Source organism: Fundulus heteroclitus, chromosome 22 (assembly GCF_011125445.2).
Source record: "Fundulus heteroclitus isolate FHET01 chromosome 22, MU-UCD_Fhet_4.1, whole genome shotgun sequence".
NCBI classification, from domain to species: Eukaryota; Metazoa; Chordata; class Actinopteri; order Cyprinodontiformes; family Fundulidae; genus Fundulus; species Fundulus heteroclitus.
In genome coordinates, this window is record NC_046382.1 from 40,572,440 (window position 1) to 40,591,972 (window position 19,533).

The 19,533-nt window shown below is 37.4% G+C and overlaps 1 long non-coding RNA gene across 1 annotated transcript; it reads right to left on the reverse strand.

The window, feature by feature from the left end:
• Window positions 1-575: 575 nt before the first annotated feature.
• Window positions 576-5,083, reverse strand: LOC118557084. The gene is made up of 3 exons (XR_004927578.1): window positions 5,031-5,083; window positions 840-923; window positions 576-659 (listed from the first exon to the last, which is right to left on the reverse strand). It is a non-coding gene; the product is annotated as an uncharacterized LOC118557084 (long non-coding RNA).
• Window positions 5,084-19,533: the final 14,450 nt, after the last annotated feature.

The following is a 19,533-nucleotide window of genomic DNA, read 5'->3' on the forward strand; positions in this document are numbered from 1 at the left end:
CCCCTCCCCAAACAAAAGGTTTAAGATTTAATATAAAAGGTTTTGCACACCATAGTAAGAAATCAACAGTCTTGGATTACATAAAAAAACTTACCCTTTATTTTCAGATTTCAAAAGTAAAACATGCAGCAAGATAAGGTGCCAGACATAGACAAGCAGCTTGAGGATTTACTAAAGAACAGCAGCGAGAAACACGTCTTCAGACTGAAGGCATGTTTTGATTTTCCTCATTGTACAACCTCCCCTCAACACATCTCCCAAGGGCCTCCCATGTCTGCTCTTTTCTGTCAGTCCGTTGATATTTTCCTGTTCAGCAGCATGTCACTGTGTCTGTGTGTTTACAGCACCCTATCCAGTTATTGGAGCACCCGGCAAAGGTGTGTCAGAAGCCTAGAAATTCATCTTTTACCACAGTAGCATCATTTCACATTCAAAGGAGTCAGGGAATGGCTACAAGAAAATAACTACCTCAGTACCTTGCAAAGGTATTCATAACGCCTGAACTTTTTACATTTGTAACAACCACAACTTTCAACAATTGTTATTTGGGATTCATGTGTTAAACTAATTCACCTTTGCTGCAGCTTGCTGCAAGTCATTTAAGTTACATCTCCACCAACGTTGCTCATACAGAGTCCATCAGATTGGATTGGGAGAATCTGCAAACATAATGTATTAACATCAATTCATGAACATGCTTGAATGTATATTGTTGAATTATAACTCTGACTATATGGATAAAGGGCCAATGACCATGCAGTTTTGCAAAACAACTATTCAGTAGAACAACATATGTGGTTCTGTGAGGTTATAAGTCAAACTGGCTCATTATAAGGTACCTGTATTTTTTCTGGTCTTTCACACTTTGAGCTTGCCGGTAACCACTGTGCAGCAGCCTCAAGCTCCTCAACTTCATCCAAGAACTTGTGTTCACATAGAGAGACATCAGATCATCCACATGAGTTGAAAGGCAATTTGTAGATGGTAACAAATACAAACATCTGTCTCCTATATTTAAAAGGAATTCACATAAAAGTTGTGTAAATGAATGCAAACTAGCTCCATTAGATTGGATTGGGAGCATCTGCGAACATATTTTCAAGTCAAGTCATGAACACGCTTTGATGTACATGGTTGAATTATAACTGACTATAATTTTTAAGGGCTGATGACATGGTGTTGGCCATGCAGTTTTGTAAAACAACAATCCAGCAAAACAAAATATGTGGTTGTGTGTGGTTATAAGTCAAAATGGCTTATTATAAGGCGCATATATAACTTTAAGAGCGCCTTAGCACCTGCATGGAGAGTAGCTGGAAATAAATGGCGCCTTGTTGTGACGTCATTTAAACACTTAGCAGTTAAATACATGTATGAAATTAATGAAAATATTGGTGATTGTTCCAGCATATCTATTCTGGAATTGGTTTGTGTGATGGGATCATCAGCCAATTCAAGTGCTGAAAAGCGCAGTAATGCTGAGGAATATGGAGGCATCATTACAGGTTTGAACCGTCCAGAGCGGACTCTGTGCCTAGCGAGTAAGACTCTGAGCTAGAGAGCAATGTTGGAGAGGCAAACCTGACCGCTGCAGCAGCAGTGGAATACACACAGATAAAATACTTTTTTATTGTATCTCTTCAATATGGAAATATTTGAGATTACTGTTATTACAATAATGTTAAGACATTGTATGATTTCACATTTGTTAGTAATCTGATCACAGTACAATTCTTTGAATATGTATTGTTTTTCCAGGTGCCAGTGTAGCCTGTGTGTTATCATGACAACAGAGAAGGAGAGTATTTGTTGTCAGGAGCAGGACAAGGTGATGCAGAAAATTCCAGACGGTGCTACATGCATCACCGCTCACCACAACGTTCCTGTGTTGTGTCTGAATGAAGATGTGTTGGAGGTGGCCTACTTCACCAACAAACAATATGTGAATGTGCACTGAACGAACTAAAAAAAGTCACTCTAATTCTATACTGCTAAATTGATCAATTGAATTCTAGCTATAATTTTGATTTGATTGAACGTTAACTGCCAATACCTAATTATTATAAATCTATCTATCTATCTATCTATCTATCTATCTATCTATCTATCTATCTATCTATCTCTCTCTCTCTCTCTCTCTCTCTCTCTCTCTCTCTCTCTCTCTCTCTATATATATATATATATATATATATATATATATATATATATATATATAAAATAATTAAACACCATTGCCTAACCTGCTTTAATTATTTACAAAATATCCATAATTCCATAATTCCTTAATATTAGAGAGTATTATAAACAAGCCTAAACCAGGACAGAATACGCATAAACAGATAAAAAAAATGGAAAATCATTCAAATGTTTTCACTTAGATTACATTTTTAATAATAGGTTTTTCATTTATTTGGGGTTCTTTTCCCTTTCTATTGCTTTGCCAAATAATCTCTTAAATGATCTCTTTTACAAAAAGCTTAGCTTTAAATGAAAAATTTGGGAACATTTATCCCATCCATCCATCGGCTGTACTTGCTTGTCCTACAAGGGTAAGCAAATCCACTGTCCAACTACCATCCCAATTTTGAAGTATGAAGGTGGTGGCATCATGTTGTCACATGTGTTGTTGCAGGAGGGAGTGGTCTATTCCACAAAATACGTTGTACTTTGTGATCTTTACTTCAGCTGCTTACAGGAGAAAGCTGACTCGAAAGCCAAACTATTTCTCTGTAGGCCATGCATAGGTCCCCACAAGCACCCAGCGATCTGACACGCTGCAGCCTCCATTGCCCCAATACGAGTACAGCGCCAAGCTTAGCTGTGCCAGACAACCCTTGACGGAGTGCCCTGGAGCGGACACAAAGGAGAGTGAGAGCAGCTGTCTAAACAGCTTGCTGCCCCTGCAGTCCTTCATCACAACTGGATTCCCCCAGTCACCAGAACGGGACACAAAGGCAGAGGTTTGGTAGAGATATACAGGGAAAGTTAATTTGGGATGAGACAATTTAGAATTGTTTACTTCTAATGTGTTTTCACTGTGTTTTTAAGGTTCGACTGAGGTTAAGACCTGGTGCTAACAGGCTAAGCTACACATTAGCGACCTGCTGATACATTTTGGGTTGTGTTTTAAGGTTTTAACAACCTTTTTGTTCCGCTCAGTACAGGAAATATGATTGAAAGTCCTGTTAAATAAGCCCTGGACATCGAGTACCATTAGCTGCTATTAGCCACCTTAACAGCCTTGCAACTAACAAGTTAAACATAACTATGCTTTGTTTAAACATAACACTTGTATTGAATAGGGAACATTAATGTGGATCAATGGTAGTTTGTGTAACTTAAGAGAAAGATACAAGTTAACAGCCACTTGACCCGGACACGCTCCCAACATAACTTTGGTCATCGTCATCTTACCCTAGCTTCATAGGTTCCCAATTTGAGTTTATTATTATTTCTGGAGATATTTACATTATTAAAACTCAAGTGTTCTAAAGGTTATTGATTTTTAATTCAGCAAATCATCTTTTAAAATGTTATTTTCTCAAATAATGTTTTATCTAACTCAGAGTTGCATTGCATTGTGAATAGGTTGAACACATACCAAATGTTGTTGTAAATTAGTTAAGCTAATGGGACATTCCTCAAATGACGCCACAATTGCCCGGAGATAGCTAATACTAAGAAAAAATATATTATTACAGGCCTATATTTTAAATTATTATAGGGCTTACTGAGAAAATAGACTTAAAAACATCTTCTCCTCTCTAACAGCTCTAATAGCTCTTGCTGTGCGTCGCGATAACCAGAAAAAGACGTTCTGTCAACAAAAAAAGGCCAAGGTCAATAAGCGACTTCACTTTCAAAAACAAACCGACTCACTAAAGTTGCAAAGGAACTTAGAGAAAGACAAGCCCAAAATCACTATGCAATACTGAACCCTCATGGATTGTATGAAGTTTTAAAGCCGCTGAGAAAAAACTAATAAATGTAACTTCCCTGCACAGATGTTGCAGTAGCTAGTATTAGGTCTGATGTCCGTTTCACAAAGCAAGTTTAATGAAAACTTTAAATTTGTTAACTATGAAATCAGGGAAAAGGGAAACAGCTCCTTAGAATCAAAATTATGAGGTACCCCAGGAGATGATGCACAAGTCTTACATGTTTGATCAACGTTTTTATACTTCATCTTCACCTGCTACTATGTGCGCTTCTCCGCCGTGGGATTGACACCTAAATGGAATAAATTAATACACTACCATTCAAGCAGAGAACTAGATTTCCCCCATAATGTTATCGTGGTTATAAAGGACTACATATAAATTTACGCATTTACTCAAGCAGCAATCTTCTCCCGCGCCACCTCCCTCTTCTTTGCAGCTGTAGTACTGTTACTCTTTCTTTTAAAAACATGCTCCGACTCACAGTATGCCTGCATTAAAATCTCTAGTTCCAGTGGTGTGAAATAGGTGGACCTCCTCTTGCATTTTGTCATGGTGAGGCATCAAATTGGGGCTCCATTGACGATGGCTTTTTATAGTTGTTACGCACGTGCCTGACTCCGAGTTAAGCTACTTAGAGTTGATTAAACTAACTCACACCAGCCGTTGTGAAACCAAAATCTCAGAGTTTCCAACCACAGACTATATAAATTCAGAGTCAAGGGTTTGACTCCGAGTTTGTTAACACTTCTTTATGAAATGGACCTCTGGACGTTCAAATGTTGGAGCCTTACAGCTAAGGAAATGTAGAGAGCACTTAGGTGTCTTTGGTCAGATTGCAGAGTAAAGTCCTCTCTGTTACAAACTCATATCCAACAGTGAATTTTGTCTGCAATTCTTCGGGGTTTCGAAAAATCAATGGAAAAAACTCCATATGGTCACAATCATCATATTGCAAGTCACTCCGACAGATGCCAATGCAGCAGTGTTTTGTTGTAACATACATAACATACATAATATGTATGTTCAGACAATATTCAGGACAGATCTGTTCATTATTTGACTCATACAAGTAAACTATTCAAGACTTACCACTCTTACCGCATATGTCCGCTGCGTTGTTCTAAATTTAGTAATTTGAAGTCATTTGAGGAATGCCCTATTTTAATCTTAATTTTGCTTAGTAGTTTTAGTTAAGTTTCACTAGCCTAGTGGATAAGATTTGTTGATCGAAATATATCATTAATTTGGGTAAACAACATATAATGGTCTTCTTTGGATTAACATTTGTTTCTGTTATTATATATTTGTACTTGAAGAGACGTTGTCACTCATTTATTCCATATGTGTGCAGAGTTTGCTGTTATAATAATGCTAGTGCTCGAATCACTTTTTCAACTATTGTCCTGATATCAAAGCCAACTGGACATTCAATGAACAATACCTGACAGCCCAGGAGTTATTTGCTAAATATTAAATAACTTAAAACCATGTAATGGAACAACCCTGTTTTGAGTGTGTAGAGTTGTGTTGATTTTTTCGTGTTTGTTGTTGTTGCTGTTATTGTTATTAGCAGGGCTGAATTTCAACCCCAGCCTGCCTCTGATCACAGCAACACCATCAGCAGGTCTTATACCAGTTGGATGTAAACTGATATTACTGCAATTTTCTTCACAGCTTTATATATTGTGTTGTAGTGAACTTGAAAAGTCATCATGGATTATATTTAATACGTCTATGAATAAAAGACAATATGAAAGCACAAAACATGAAACATAAAATAGGTTCCCTTAGAAACTAAAAAATCAGTTTGACATTCAGTGATGTGCCTTTTTAAAGATTTTTGATGATAAATACAAAAACAACTAGAACTATGATGATGATGATGATGATGATAATAATAATAATAATAATAATAATAATAATAATAATAATAATAATAATAATAATAATAATAATGAGTGCAAATAGCCTACAGGGACCTGGATAATGGATACAGAAGCACTGGCCTCAAAAAAGGTTGAGAACCACTGATCTAGGAAAATATGTAACCAATTGCAGATGGGATGATTAAAAGCACTAGTTCATCTGCTCATGGGCTATAAGCCATAAAAACATATTTTCCTAAAAATAAATCCAACATTTTAAACAGGACTGAACAATAAATCACACAAAATGAATACATTGTCTTTCCTATCTCCTCTGTGACAAGGCTCGATTTTTAATATCAGACTTTTCTTTGCGTGTGTAATGCCATCTAAGCTCATTGTGAGAACCTCAGATTAATTTCTGGGCCTGATATTAGTCTGGAATTATAACATAGGAACAGAAGCAGAGATAAAGGGAGGGAGTGGGGGAGCTGCTGTGTGTGCAAAGCTGACACAAACAAAGAGATAGACAGGCCACATAATAGAGACAAGCATTATCAGGGGAGAATTACTGTACGTCATACACTTGCAGGCACAAGGCTCTGACAACTGTGGTTATTGATAGAACAACAAACGCCACTGTGTGCCAAAAAGAAAAGGTCACCATATTCAACTTATGGTTCAGAAGGCGTATATGTCACCTCCTAAAGCGCATTGAAAAGGGTAAGTGATCACTCCTATCTCACTCCTTTCACATGTAGTAACTCCACAGCAGTGTTACTGTGAGCTGGGAACTGAGCACAACCATGATTTAGATAAAAAGTACAAAACCTGAACAAAAATAAAATCTTGAACAGGAGTCTGTTTCCTTCCCTTGAAAAAGTCTAGTGTTAAAATTACTCTTTGCATTATTCCAGAACAAAAATAAATGACAGCAAATAAGGACAAATAACCTAAATAAAAGGAGAGGTAGTAAGAAGTGTTAAGAGTTACATCAACTCTTGATTATCTTATGTTCAGAACTAAATAGTATTTGCTATTAGTCACTGCTTCTGGAAAATGTCAGTTATTTTACTCTGTGGCAAAAAACAATAAATTACAGATATACCACTAACTAAACTATTTCACAACTGAATACTCAGACTTCCTAAAACATGGTGTAAAAATGTAAGCATTAGAAAAAAACATCATGGAATCCTGAGCTAAAATAATGGCAGTTTTTTTATTATTATTTTAGCTTTAACTTTTGAAGTCCCTGAATATGTGAATAGCGGTTTAACTCGAACACGATATTTCGCATTACAGTTCAGTCTTCCTCAGAAAGTGCTGTGTAGTAGTTGCTGTTAGCATGTGACTTCCTCTGGTGAAGTAAGTTCAAGCAAATGTTATGAGCTCTGACCAGAAGGTGAGTGCTTTAAGATTTCCACCTTGCATCTCAGTTTGAGACGCATTTAAGACCTTGCATCTCAGACGAGATGCATCCCAGCCTCAAATGACAAACAAGATTGAATTCTAAAATAAAAACCCAACTTAGATTTCAGCTTTTTTACCAACTGTTGAATGTGGGGAACAAAAACCCAGAGAATCATCAATAATAAAACCTAAACAATGATATTGAGATACAGCTTGGATTAGAGAGCTTGAAAAGTAATAGTGGTCTGCAATAATTGTGATTTTGTCATATTAGAGAATAGGAAAGCATTACTTTAGATTTGTGAATAAGCATAAGAATAAGAATAAGCAACACAAAACAAGAAAGTATCATCAGCATAGAAATGAAAATTGGCATTTGGGATGTTGTTATCTAAACATTGAAAATAGATTTAAAAAAAGAACCTGAACCTTGTGGAAAACCCTTGGATAGTGGAAGACAAGGGGAAGAAAGACCCTCCACCAGCACACATTGTGGCTTACCAGACAGGTAATTGTCAAACCATTTAATTGTGTTTTGAAAGAGACAAATCTCAAGGAGCCTTTTTAACATGATTTCATGATCGACTGTATGAAAGGCTTTTCCCTCAGTCCCAAAACAGACTGGACCAATCATAGTGTGGGAGGCAGGACTTTACAATGCGTCACTCTCAGCGGCAGAATTACCCATAATGCAGCAGCTTTTTCTGCTACCATAACAGTCAAGATAAATACAGATTTTTGTTGCTTGGTACTTTGGAAGATTAAAAGAATGCATGCGAGTAAAACCTTGTATCCTCTGATTTTTTTTAGGCAAAATTGGCAAAAAGATATTCACTGGAGAGTTTGCTCGATGGTGTGACAGGTTTCATGGACTACAAATAAAAAACAACAACAGAGTGTGTTGCTTGAAGTTTTTTGTGTCAAATCAGTTGTCATCTGATTAGTTCTAACGATTACGCTGGCCCTGTTAGTCCCACCTTTGAAATAGAGCTCTACCAGCTCCTTACCGGACTGATATGCCATGTATACAGCGTAAGTTAGTCTGGCTGGCCAGGCTTAGTTGAACACTGGCTAAAGGACTCGAGTACCTTTGCCAGCAAAGACAGTTTGGAACTGGGCCTATAATTATTCTTATCAGTTTATCTTTATGTAGGGGAAGTACAAAGGCATACTTCCAAACCAAAAGGATTTGACCTGAACTGAGAGAAAGATTAAATAAATGTCAGAGAAGATTAAATAAAATTGACAGTGTTTTAAGAAAAAAGAAAAAAGATTGATCCAGATGATCTGATCATGCAGGTTTTTTTTTTTTTACATTTAATCCTTTAATTGCATTATGAACCTCAGAAAAAGCTAGATATGACAAATTAAATTGTTGTAATAGAGTTGAATGATTATCGGATGTGACAGAAGAGATTGTATTCCGTGAAGTATAAAGAGATACAAAAATAGAGCCTGAGGCAATAAAATGCCCATTAAAGCAATTCAGCATCTCGACCTGATACTTTAACCAGAACACAGGAGTAGGTTTAAAGGTTTTATTAAAAGGTGTTGAACAGCGGGAAACAGAGTGGAGCGCATTCAGGATCCACTGTAACAGTGGAAGGTGGTGAACACTGAATGAAAACCACTAACCTTGTCAGAAACTGGGAGGTTGCTCTGGATCTGATTCGTGGGTCCAAGAGCTTCACTTGCTCAATACTTCTGTCGGCAAGCGCTATCAGAGAGGTCTGCTTTGAGCAGCCTGTAACCATAGCTGAAGGAAGTGGGGAATCTGTAATATAGTCCTGGGTCATACCCAGCGGGTCAGAAGCAGGCTGCAGTACCAGAGCGGTAGACAGGCAGGCTTGGTCAGAAAACAGGCTAAGGGTTTGGTTTCCAGAAGTCATGCTCAGGTGAAGGTAATCAGTGGGCAAGGCACGCTAATACTAAGGATGTATATATACTGCTGTTCTATATAATATTGTAAACATGAAGGAAAACGTACCTTTTCTTTCTTATATCCAAGTTTCCTTTGGGCTTCCCGTTAATGTTTACTAAGACTGTTGGGTCTGGTCCTATGTGATTTCGTTGCTGGTCAAGTCGCCCTAGTGGTCTGGAGCTCTTCCGTCATGCGGGGCTAGTTTCTTATTTTGCAGAAGTTTTTGCTACTTGCAGCATTTTTGCTTTGCATGTGTTTTGTATGTTTGTCTGTCAGCATCATTTGTGTTTGCAGCATGTTTGCACTATGTGTGTCTAATTTCTGTGATTGCTGCAAACATGTGCTTTGTGTTTGTGTGTTGGCCTCTGTTTCATGTTTGGAGTACTTTTTGTGCTTGCAGTGCATTTATGTGCTTGCAGTGTTTTTGCACTTCTCGGCAACAGTAGACCTGAATCTTAAGAGCCACATAAAGGGAGTCGCTAAGTTGGCCTTCTAACAGCTGAAGAATATTTCCAGGATTAAAGAACTAATGTCCCAGCAGGGTCTTGAAAAACTCATCCGTGGATTTATTTTTAGTCAAATTGATTACTGCAATGGTATCCTTACAGATCTGCCTTAAAAGTAAATTAGACAGCTGCAGCTGATCCAGAACACTACTATCTGCATCCTCACTAAAACTAAGAAAGTAGAGCACATCAGCCCTGTTCTTAAGTCCTTACACTGACTCTCAGAGAATTGCCTTTAGAATACTTCTCGTCTGTAAAGCACTGAATGGATTAGTGTCATGTTTTTGAGATGCTTGTGGCCAACTTTCTATTATTCCTATTTGATTTGTCAATCATACAATTCAACCAATCAAATCAACAACTGAAGGCAACATGCAAGCCAATTACAGCTAGAGAGGGGTGTGTCACTAAGACATACATTAGTAGCACACTTGGAAACGACCATCGCTGGTGCGGGCAGTATGAAAAAGTGACAATGGAGCAAACGAGAGCGAGCAAGAAGCAGCGCCATTGATTTCCGTTAGGAAGGTCAGCACTGAGGTCAGCACTGGAACAAACATTCATGTTAGGCAATAACAGGCAATTGCAGCCATGGATGCTGCCATTGAGTCTCAAAAACATTTTCATCAATTTAAGTAAATTTTACAAATTTCCTTTGTGGGCAAGGCAAGGCAAGGCAAGTTTATTTATATAGCACATTTCAGTACAGAGACAATGCAAAGTGCTTTACATGATTACAATATAGGAAAATAAAACAGAATGAAAGTAAGTATGAATAAAATGTAGAAACAAAATATGAATGCTGCTTCTCCTTGTTTGGTTCTGGTTCTAGGTATGCAGAGTAGACTGGAGCCAGAAGACCTGAGTGGTCTGGAGGGTTGATGCACTGATAACAAGTCTGTGATGTATTTAGGTGCTAAGCCATTCAGGGATTTATAGACTAACAGGAGTATTTTAAAGTCTGTTCTCTGAGATACAGGGAGCCAGTGTAAGGACTTTAGAACTGGGGTGATGTGCTCTACTTTCTTAGTCTTAGTGAGGACGCGGGCAGCAGCGTTCTGGATCAGCTGCAGCTGTCTGATCCACCTTTTAGGCAGGCCTGTGAAAACACCGTTGCAGTAATCAATTCTACTAAATATAAACGCATGGATTAGTTTTTCCAGATCCTGCTGAGACATTAGTCCTTTAATCCTGGAGATGTTCCTCAGGTGATAGAAAGCCGACCTTGTAATTGTCTTTAGATGCTTTTGGAGGTTCAGGTCTGAGTCCATCACTACACCCAGATTTTGGGCCTGATCAGTGGTTTTTAGCTGAAGCAGCTGAAGCAGCTGAAGCAGCTGAAGCTGTGTACTAACTTTTTTAAAGATTATTACTTCAGTTTTGTTTTTATTTAATTGAAGAAAGTTTTGGCACATCCATGCATTGATTTCTTCTAGGCATTTACTCAGTGCCTGAACTGGTTCATAGTCACCTGGTGACATGGTGACGTAAAGCTGTGTGTCGTCTGCATAGTTATCGTAGCTGATGTTATTGTTTTTTATCATCTGAGCTAGAGGGAGCATGTAGATATTGATTAGGAGGGGACCCAGGATGGACCCTTGGGGAAGCCCACATGTAATTTTTGTCGTCTGGGATGTAAAGTTACCTACTGACACAAAAAAGTCCCTGTCCTTTAAGTAGGATTTAAACCAGTGGAGAGCTGTACCAGAAAAAGCCGACCCAGTTTTCCAGGCGTTTGAGCGATCGACAGTATCGGATGCTGCACTGAGGTCCAATAGAACCAGCACTGCGGTTCTTATGCAGTCTGTATTTATATGGATGTCATTAAACACCTTGATAAGGGCGGTCTCTGTACTGTGGTGAGCGCGGAAGCCAGACTGGAAAACGTCAAAGCAGTTGGTCATACTTAAGAAGGTGTTTAATTGTTGAAACACAGCAATTTTCAAAAATCTTACTGATAAATGGGAGGTTTGAGATGGATCTGTAGTTCTGGAGTAGTAGTTTGTCTTAATTGTTCTTTTTCAGCAGTGGTTTGATAATTGCTGTTTTTAGGGACTGGGGGAAAACACCTGACAGAAGGGACGTGTTTATTATCTGAGTCAAATCAGACGCTGTGACAGGCAAAACTTTCTTAAAGAAAGCTGTGGGTAGAACATCAAAGCAGCAGGAGGATGATGACACTTTGAATCAAGTAGTAAAGAATGTAATTTTTTGTCACCAGTTAAATATTCTTCAAAAAATATTTGGCAGAACAAGTTATGGTTGCTTAATAATACTACATTACATATTTTAGCTACTGTGTAACTATATACATGTAGCATAATCTCCTTTATTTATTAAATCCATAAAATCAACTAAATAATGTTATGTGTAGCACATCCAGTAGTCTGTGTGATTTGCTTGTACTGTTTATTAAATCACATTTAGCTGTCCTGGACAGATACACTGAGAAAATTTTTCCATGATTACTGAGCCACTAAAAAAGTTAAACCCTCAAACTTTACTAAACTTCTAAACAGTGAGAAAACAATGTGAGCTGTGTCTTGCACGTCAATTCCAATTTTCTTTTTAATACAGTTATGCCACATATTGACCTTCTCTAAAGGACTCTATTTCAGAAAAGCAACAGTATCATTAAAAACTATCTTGGAACATTCTATTATTTTTTGGTAAAAGTGGTCAAATAAAACATGTTTAACAGATAATATAATTCAGACAGAGGACACAGACTGTGCCAAACCACAATCTCATGATAGGTCCCTAAAATGGCTTTAGTCCGCTCTGGATTCAGGTGTTAAACAGTCACATGGGGATATGGCACATGGATATTTTCAGTCACAGTGGAATTTATTTCTCCGAGGTAAGAGATAGACCATCCTTCCCCCCAGCGTTGGAGCCTCCTCCAGCATTTCCAGTCACTCCAGTCACTGATTCCACATGTGTCATTACTTTCTGCCAGCCTTGTTCTGTCACCTATAACACTCAATGATCAGCATAGGTGCCTGAGGATGTTCATGTCGTGAATGAGAAAGTGGCACATATGGAGGTATATTCCATCTTAAGGGAGGGATGGATATAGTAAGGATGCTGATGGATTTGATCATAAATGAACTCCTTAAATGGACAAATCATATTGGGTGTGTTACCTCATGTCTCAGATGGAATTAGAGACAAGTGATCACTCGGCAAATCTCTTCTATTCTACCCTTCTCCTGGCACGACTTTACACTCCATAAATTCTGCTGTCCCCTGATTAATAATTACCTTTCTCTTTAGTTTGAGGTGAGACAATTTTGGGCTGCTGTTGCCTAAGCATTCATAATTGCTTTCAAGTGATAACATTTAAAGCTAGGGTCTGATATTTTTCTGGAAATTTCCATAAGTCCCTTTTTGAATAACTGCGAATGTGCGAGACCATCTTACCTTTCTCTTCCGCTCTTGAGGGGGATGACATGAAAAAAATACACTTTGGTCTTATTTCTTTCTATTGAGTCATTCCTCTTCTTCTCATAAACATGAACGCAGTTGGCTTCTTGTGAGTCTAAGCCATGTTCAAAGACTACGGTGAGAGCAGCAGGGCTACAATGAACGGCTAACCGCTAACCTAGCTGCTAAGCTAGAAGTGCGCATGCGCAGCCAGCAAGTGGAAACTCAGAAGGAAAGACCATGGATACTGGCGTTACGTGAGCGTGTCAGAATGAATGACATGAGGGACAACCAATGGATAAGGCAATTTCCCCACAACTTGAAGGACAGAAGTGGGGCGAGTAAATAACGTCTATGGGTGACAGCAGAAATAAAACTGACAAATTCATGCCCTTTGGACCGAACGGCAGAGATTGGTTAGAGATTGGTTAGATCCTTTTTGTGAATACATAATGTATTAACTACTTTCAGGATGGAAGGACGATTTTACCCAGTATAACAAAAATTGTTTCTGAACAGGATTACCAACTATTGCTTTAAATAAATTTTAAAAATACTAAAATTGTATGTTGTTTGGTTAGATTACTGTTTTTATTTTTTACCACCTTTCCAGTATGCTGTCTTTTATTATTATTATTATTATTATTATTATTATTATTATTATTATTATTATTATTATTATTATTATTATTATTATTATTATGTTTATATATATATAATTGCAATTAATATAAACTTTTATATTAGAATTTTTTTGAATAGTGGAAATTTCTATCATCTGTAGATTCTTAAAGGGAAGATATTATTTTATCACTGGAGGAGTAATTTCAATACTTTATCACTAGGTGGAGTCAACGTTCCGTACATATTTAGAGTTATTAGTCGTTATGGCTCCACATCTCAAGCAGGCCGTAGTGGTGTGTCCCTGACACCCTGTTCCTGCTGTCAGCATAAATCACGGGCAAGTCAGCTGGAAAAATTTACAGCTGTGCAGTTTGTCACTTACAAGCTCTACTTCATCTCACTCTCTCTGCAATGTTACAATTTCCCTTGTCCCACAACAATGCTACAGAGCAAGGTTCTGGGTTCTGTTTGTATCAGAGTTTATCTCCAACCATTGTGATCAAGCTTCACACTTACCGCTCACTTGACGATGGTCAAGAAATTCCTTATTGATGTTTAATTTAATTAATTTAATTAGGGGAGTTCACAGGGATTAACACACCAACAATATGCCTCAAGATAAATGTGCAAGACTTTGCACAATAGCTCATAATCCTAAGGCAGGTACTAAAAACATAACACACACATTTACATTTAGCTAATATAAAATTCTGAAGCTCAACATAAATTACTTTAAACAGTGTCTAATAATCCCTGACATGTACAGGTATTTTACTCTGTGTGCCTCATAAATCAGAAATCAATCTGCTTATACTAATAGAGCTCTTTTTCTACAGTTAAGTGTAACACAAAGTATTTTACAAAGGTTTTAAACAGAAAGACAGATGTTAAACTAATAGAATTTGAAAGCCAGTGATGCTCAGGTACCATTGCTGGACAGTGTCTCAATGGCTTGTTGCTTTCGTTCTGATTGCACTGGATTTTTTTTGTTTATTTCCCAAAGGAATTCATGAAGTTTTGGGGCTGCAACGTGACAAAATGTGAAGAGGGTCAAGTTGTATGAAAACAGTTGCAAGGCTTTGTGTGTATGTAATGCTTGTGGTCCTGGTGTGTTTGCTGGGCCTATATTTTTTATGCTTCCCTTTCTGTTCATCAATGGGTTTTGAGATCATGATCTCTTTGTGTTCCTGTATCTGATACAAGCACATATAACTCAATAACTTTGCAGTTCTGTCTATATTTGGACTTTCTATTGACTTCCATTCATTTTAGTAACTACATTTAGGCCAGCTACATGCGGTAAGGTCCATGACTGGTCAGGCACTGACGTCTCTGGAGTCGGATGTTCAAATATATCAAGTCTTGAATTTAATTTAAACATTTATTGTTTTGAAAACTTTTATTTATCCTTTATTGAACTCAATACTTTTAAACAATGACATGAAACACAAAATTATTCTGAATACAAGGTCAAATTTGACCTTTTAAAATGCATGTTTTAGCTGATCTGTAATTCAGTTTTAACTTCCGAGTTGGCCGTCCTCTCTCTACCTTCTGTTCCCAATTAAGAAAAATTCTGTTGTTTAGAATTGTTAGTGTTTCCTTTTTGTCGGAACAAAGTCTTAGACTTGTCGGTCCAACACCTATGCCTTCAGCGTAGAAGAACTTGTTGCCATTATTTCCAGAATGCACAGCACTGCCCCAATTAGTGCGGCGTGGTACTCTTTATGTCACTTAGTGAATTTTAATCACAAATTCCGATTAAGAAGACTAAACATGTCACACACATTCTATATTTTAGACAGACTGTGGAACATCAGCATTTGTAGTACTTGTGTAATCTAACACATATAGCAAATATAAAGAGAGGCAGCAATGGGAATGTGCCAGCTGCCTGCAACAGTCAGTGTGTGAGCGCACTGTGCCCTCTGAGCTCAGGCACAGATCCTTACTGCCTCACTTCTCCCATGTATTTGAATAGGCAATGCGTACATTCAACGATTTTGACCATGAACAGTTTGAAATCATACTGAAAATAAACAAATAAATTTAAAGAACAGTCAAGTGGACAAACTAATTTTATCTCATCTGTGTTAGCATTTTACTTGTCATGATGATGGATAAGACACTTCATCACCTCCCTCCCCTAATGTCACTGATTTAGGCCTATCCGTATCCATTATCAGTAAACTACTAACGCTGGCCTTAACCAAAATTAAATTCACCACATACCTCTAAAACCAAGCCTTTACCCTAAAAAGGTTGGTCCGCCGCCTTAGGACCGTGCTTTATAACATTAGTACAGTGCAGATGTCATTGTGAGGCAAGATATTTCTCTCTGTTGTTTCATGGTTAAACTAGATGGGACAATGCTGGAACTGTGTGAACAAATGAGAAATAGAGGCTGTGTAAAGGGACAGCACTGCATGATGGAGTGTAGTTGTTGAGGGAGAGATCAATGGAAAGGATGGAGAGAAGAAAACATTTAATAAATCATGTGCCGGGGGATTTACTAGGCTTCTGAACATTCTTAAAATTGTTTTTACACATATGGAAATAAAAGTGCACAAGTAATATCAGGGGTAGAAAACATAGGCAAGACAAATGTGTTAATGGAAAACAAAATGAGCATGGTGAGAGGGATGGGCATCCTTCAGACCTGGCTGCGCCACACTTCCAAAGAAAGCTCATAAACCCAGATTTTATTCAAACAGAAGTCTGTATTTAAAAACTCTGCAAACTAAGGATTCGATGTGCTAAATTCACCAGGTTTCAGATTTGATTTGATTTGATTTATTTTCTTTCGTTAAAAAAAAAAAAAAACAGTTGACACTTTAGTCTATGCAGTCATGGTAAAAAAGGCTGTTCCTCAATAGGGTTACACAAAGAAGGATATATTACAAATTATCTGTGCCCGTATTCACAAAGATTCCTAAGACCAAAAGTAGCTCTCAGTGATGTCATTTTAGCAAACAAATCATATAATTTTTCTTAGAATTTTATCTCGGTAAGATAAAAGTTATTCAGAAAGCATCCTTAGGCCTCCTAAAGTGAAAAAAATGTTAGTAGTGAGTAGGACTTTTAGCAAGCCTATGTATGTCTTAAGCGGGGAAAATGGTGGAAAGAGAGAGCTGTTGGCCGATCCACCACCTGAACAGTGGAGAAAATGAGTGCATGAGCTTCTTTAACAATCATACAATTGTAAATTTAGATAAGATTAACTTCATCATTCCCATAGAAGGAAATTAATTGGTTTCAGTGGCCCGACGGGTTAAAGGCAGCTCTACCTAACGTCACTTTATTGAGGATAAATATATATTGGGAAAAATGTTGGATAATCATGAATAAAAGTGGAGAAATTTATGATGACTATATATAAAAGAGGTGAGAAATTATTTTTGGTATTGCATGATAATTTTAGTAGCCTGTGATCATCTAGAGGTTTACTTGTGTGATGCCATCTCCTTGCTTTGATTGCTGCAGCGCTTCTCAATTTTCAGGCTGGTGCGTAAAGCACCAACGCACGCAGAGAAAAAAGCGCATTGATCTGTGGCAATATGATTCAAAAACTGTGTAGTTGTGTGCCGCAACCCAGGGACCAATTTACCGTTCAACATTCCTTCTCCTTTCAGAGCAGAAGGACAGATGTGTTTCTGTTCGTTTTTTCCAATTTTTATTTCTTCATTTCATGTCGGTCATTTTGCCAAATATGACTGCTTTTTTACAAGCAGGCAATCCCAGTAAAATGCTGACAGGTAAGTGTGCATTAATATAAGATAGATAAGGTAGTAAATGACTGGCGAATAGAAATAAACATATCAAAAATAATGATGAGGATCTAAATAAGAGGCTTTAAAACATTTTGATGTGTGACAATCAATAAATTTAGCTAGTTTTCATCATCATGACACACATTTGTAATCCAGTCTAATTTCTGTCTTTTGATTACTAGGAGCACATTTGTGTTGTTTTTTCTTCTTGTACTATCAACCATCACAGCTATTAGAAGACAGCGTCATACCTAAAGACCTTGATTTCACAGTGAAAGAAAATTATTCACAAACAGAACATAATGCCACTGCTGCTGTTTTTAAAAGTGGGTATCCCAGGAAATTCACCCCAACATCAGAGTATGCATTACTCAGAGAAACTGCAAAGAAACTCTATCTTAGACTATACAGGGCCTTGTTACCATGGTAAATATTGAAGAAGCAATAAGTAAGATATCTACTGTAAAACCAACCTAAATCATTCTCATTTGTCACCTGGAATGGAAGTTACATTCCCTCTAAACAATCGGTCCTCTCCATCAACCATGTCTTAGTCACTTTTTTCTCATTTCAAACCTAGACGTACGGTCCGGAACCGCTTCGGTTCAGAGTGTAGGTCGTGTTTACTTCCTGGTTCCTGAGCCAATTATATGAAAGTTCCCGGAGTTCCCAAAACACAGCGCAGCATTTGGTATTTTATTTTGGCAAAAGAGCAGCAGTCTGCTAAAATGGAAGCCAGTAAGAGAAGCAAGTCAGAAAAAATTTGCACAATTTTAATTTTTTTATTTTATTTTTATTTATTTTATTTTATTTTTTTTATTTTCACAACAAAACATAAAAACACAATCATCTTTCACTAAAAAAGAAGAAAATGTGATGGACAACTGGGCTTAATGAGTGGCAGTGTCCATAATAACAAATATATTTCATAAACAACATTTCAATATATAAAACAGTTTAAAATATAATTTAGACCACAAATCCATATGGAAAACTAAGTAGCAACAATTTTACTCACTGTTTAAATTGTTCTTCAGAAAGATCTGTCAATGATGTGGGAATCTTTGATCCTCTGTATAATACACTAAACTGTGTTTGAGTTGTGCGAGAGTAAGAAGGCCTGATAAGACAACTACTACGAGTTGGATACTGGTGAAATTCATTATTAAAAGTAAAAATATTACAAAAGTGCTGAGGAAGTAACTTTTTTATAACGCTATAAAAGAATAAAGCAATTTGAAGTTGATTCACTTGATAAACACTAAGAATACTTGCCTGAGCAAACAGTGGTTGTGAGGGGTGTCTACGATTTACACAAAATATTAGCCTTAAAGCTCGCTTCTGAAGTTGAAAAACAGATTCCAGTTTAGTTGGGTGGGTGCTAGCCCAAGCAACAGTACAGTAATTAATATATGGATATAACATTGAATAATATAACATAATTGCAACTTTTTTGTTAATCAGGTGGTGGATTTTTTACGGTGGCCCTGAGGTGCAAAGCGCTACAACTTTAAGGAAAGCACTCCAACATTAATGAAAGCGCTACAACAATAAGGAAAGCACTCCAACTTTAAGGAAAGCACTCCAACATTAACAAAAATATTACAACATTAACAAAAGCACTTCAACATTAATGAAAGCACTCCAACAATAACGAAAGCGCTGCAACATTTAGGAAAGCGCTGCAACATTTAGGAAAGCGCTGCAACATTTAGGAAAGCGCTACAACATTAACAAACCGGAAGAGGTACGTCCCAGTGGGAGACCTAAGAAATCGCTGATTGGACTACAGCTCGTTTTTACTTTTGAACCGAAAGTTATTCTGGATTTAATGTGTTTTTAAAAACTATGAATGTTCTCGGTTATCCAAACCGTAAGATGCAGTATAAAACGCCACTTAGTCTGTTTATAAGTTTCGCTTTTATTAATTATGCTTTTTTTTTTTACTACGTGCGCTGTGTTTCTGTACCTCAACGCTCTGGTCTGCTCCTCTCCCCTCCCTCCCCTCGGACCCAGGGGCTTTTATCAGCGGCAGCCTTATCACTACGTTTAATGTCTCTCTCCACT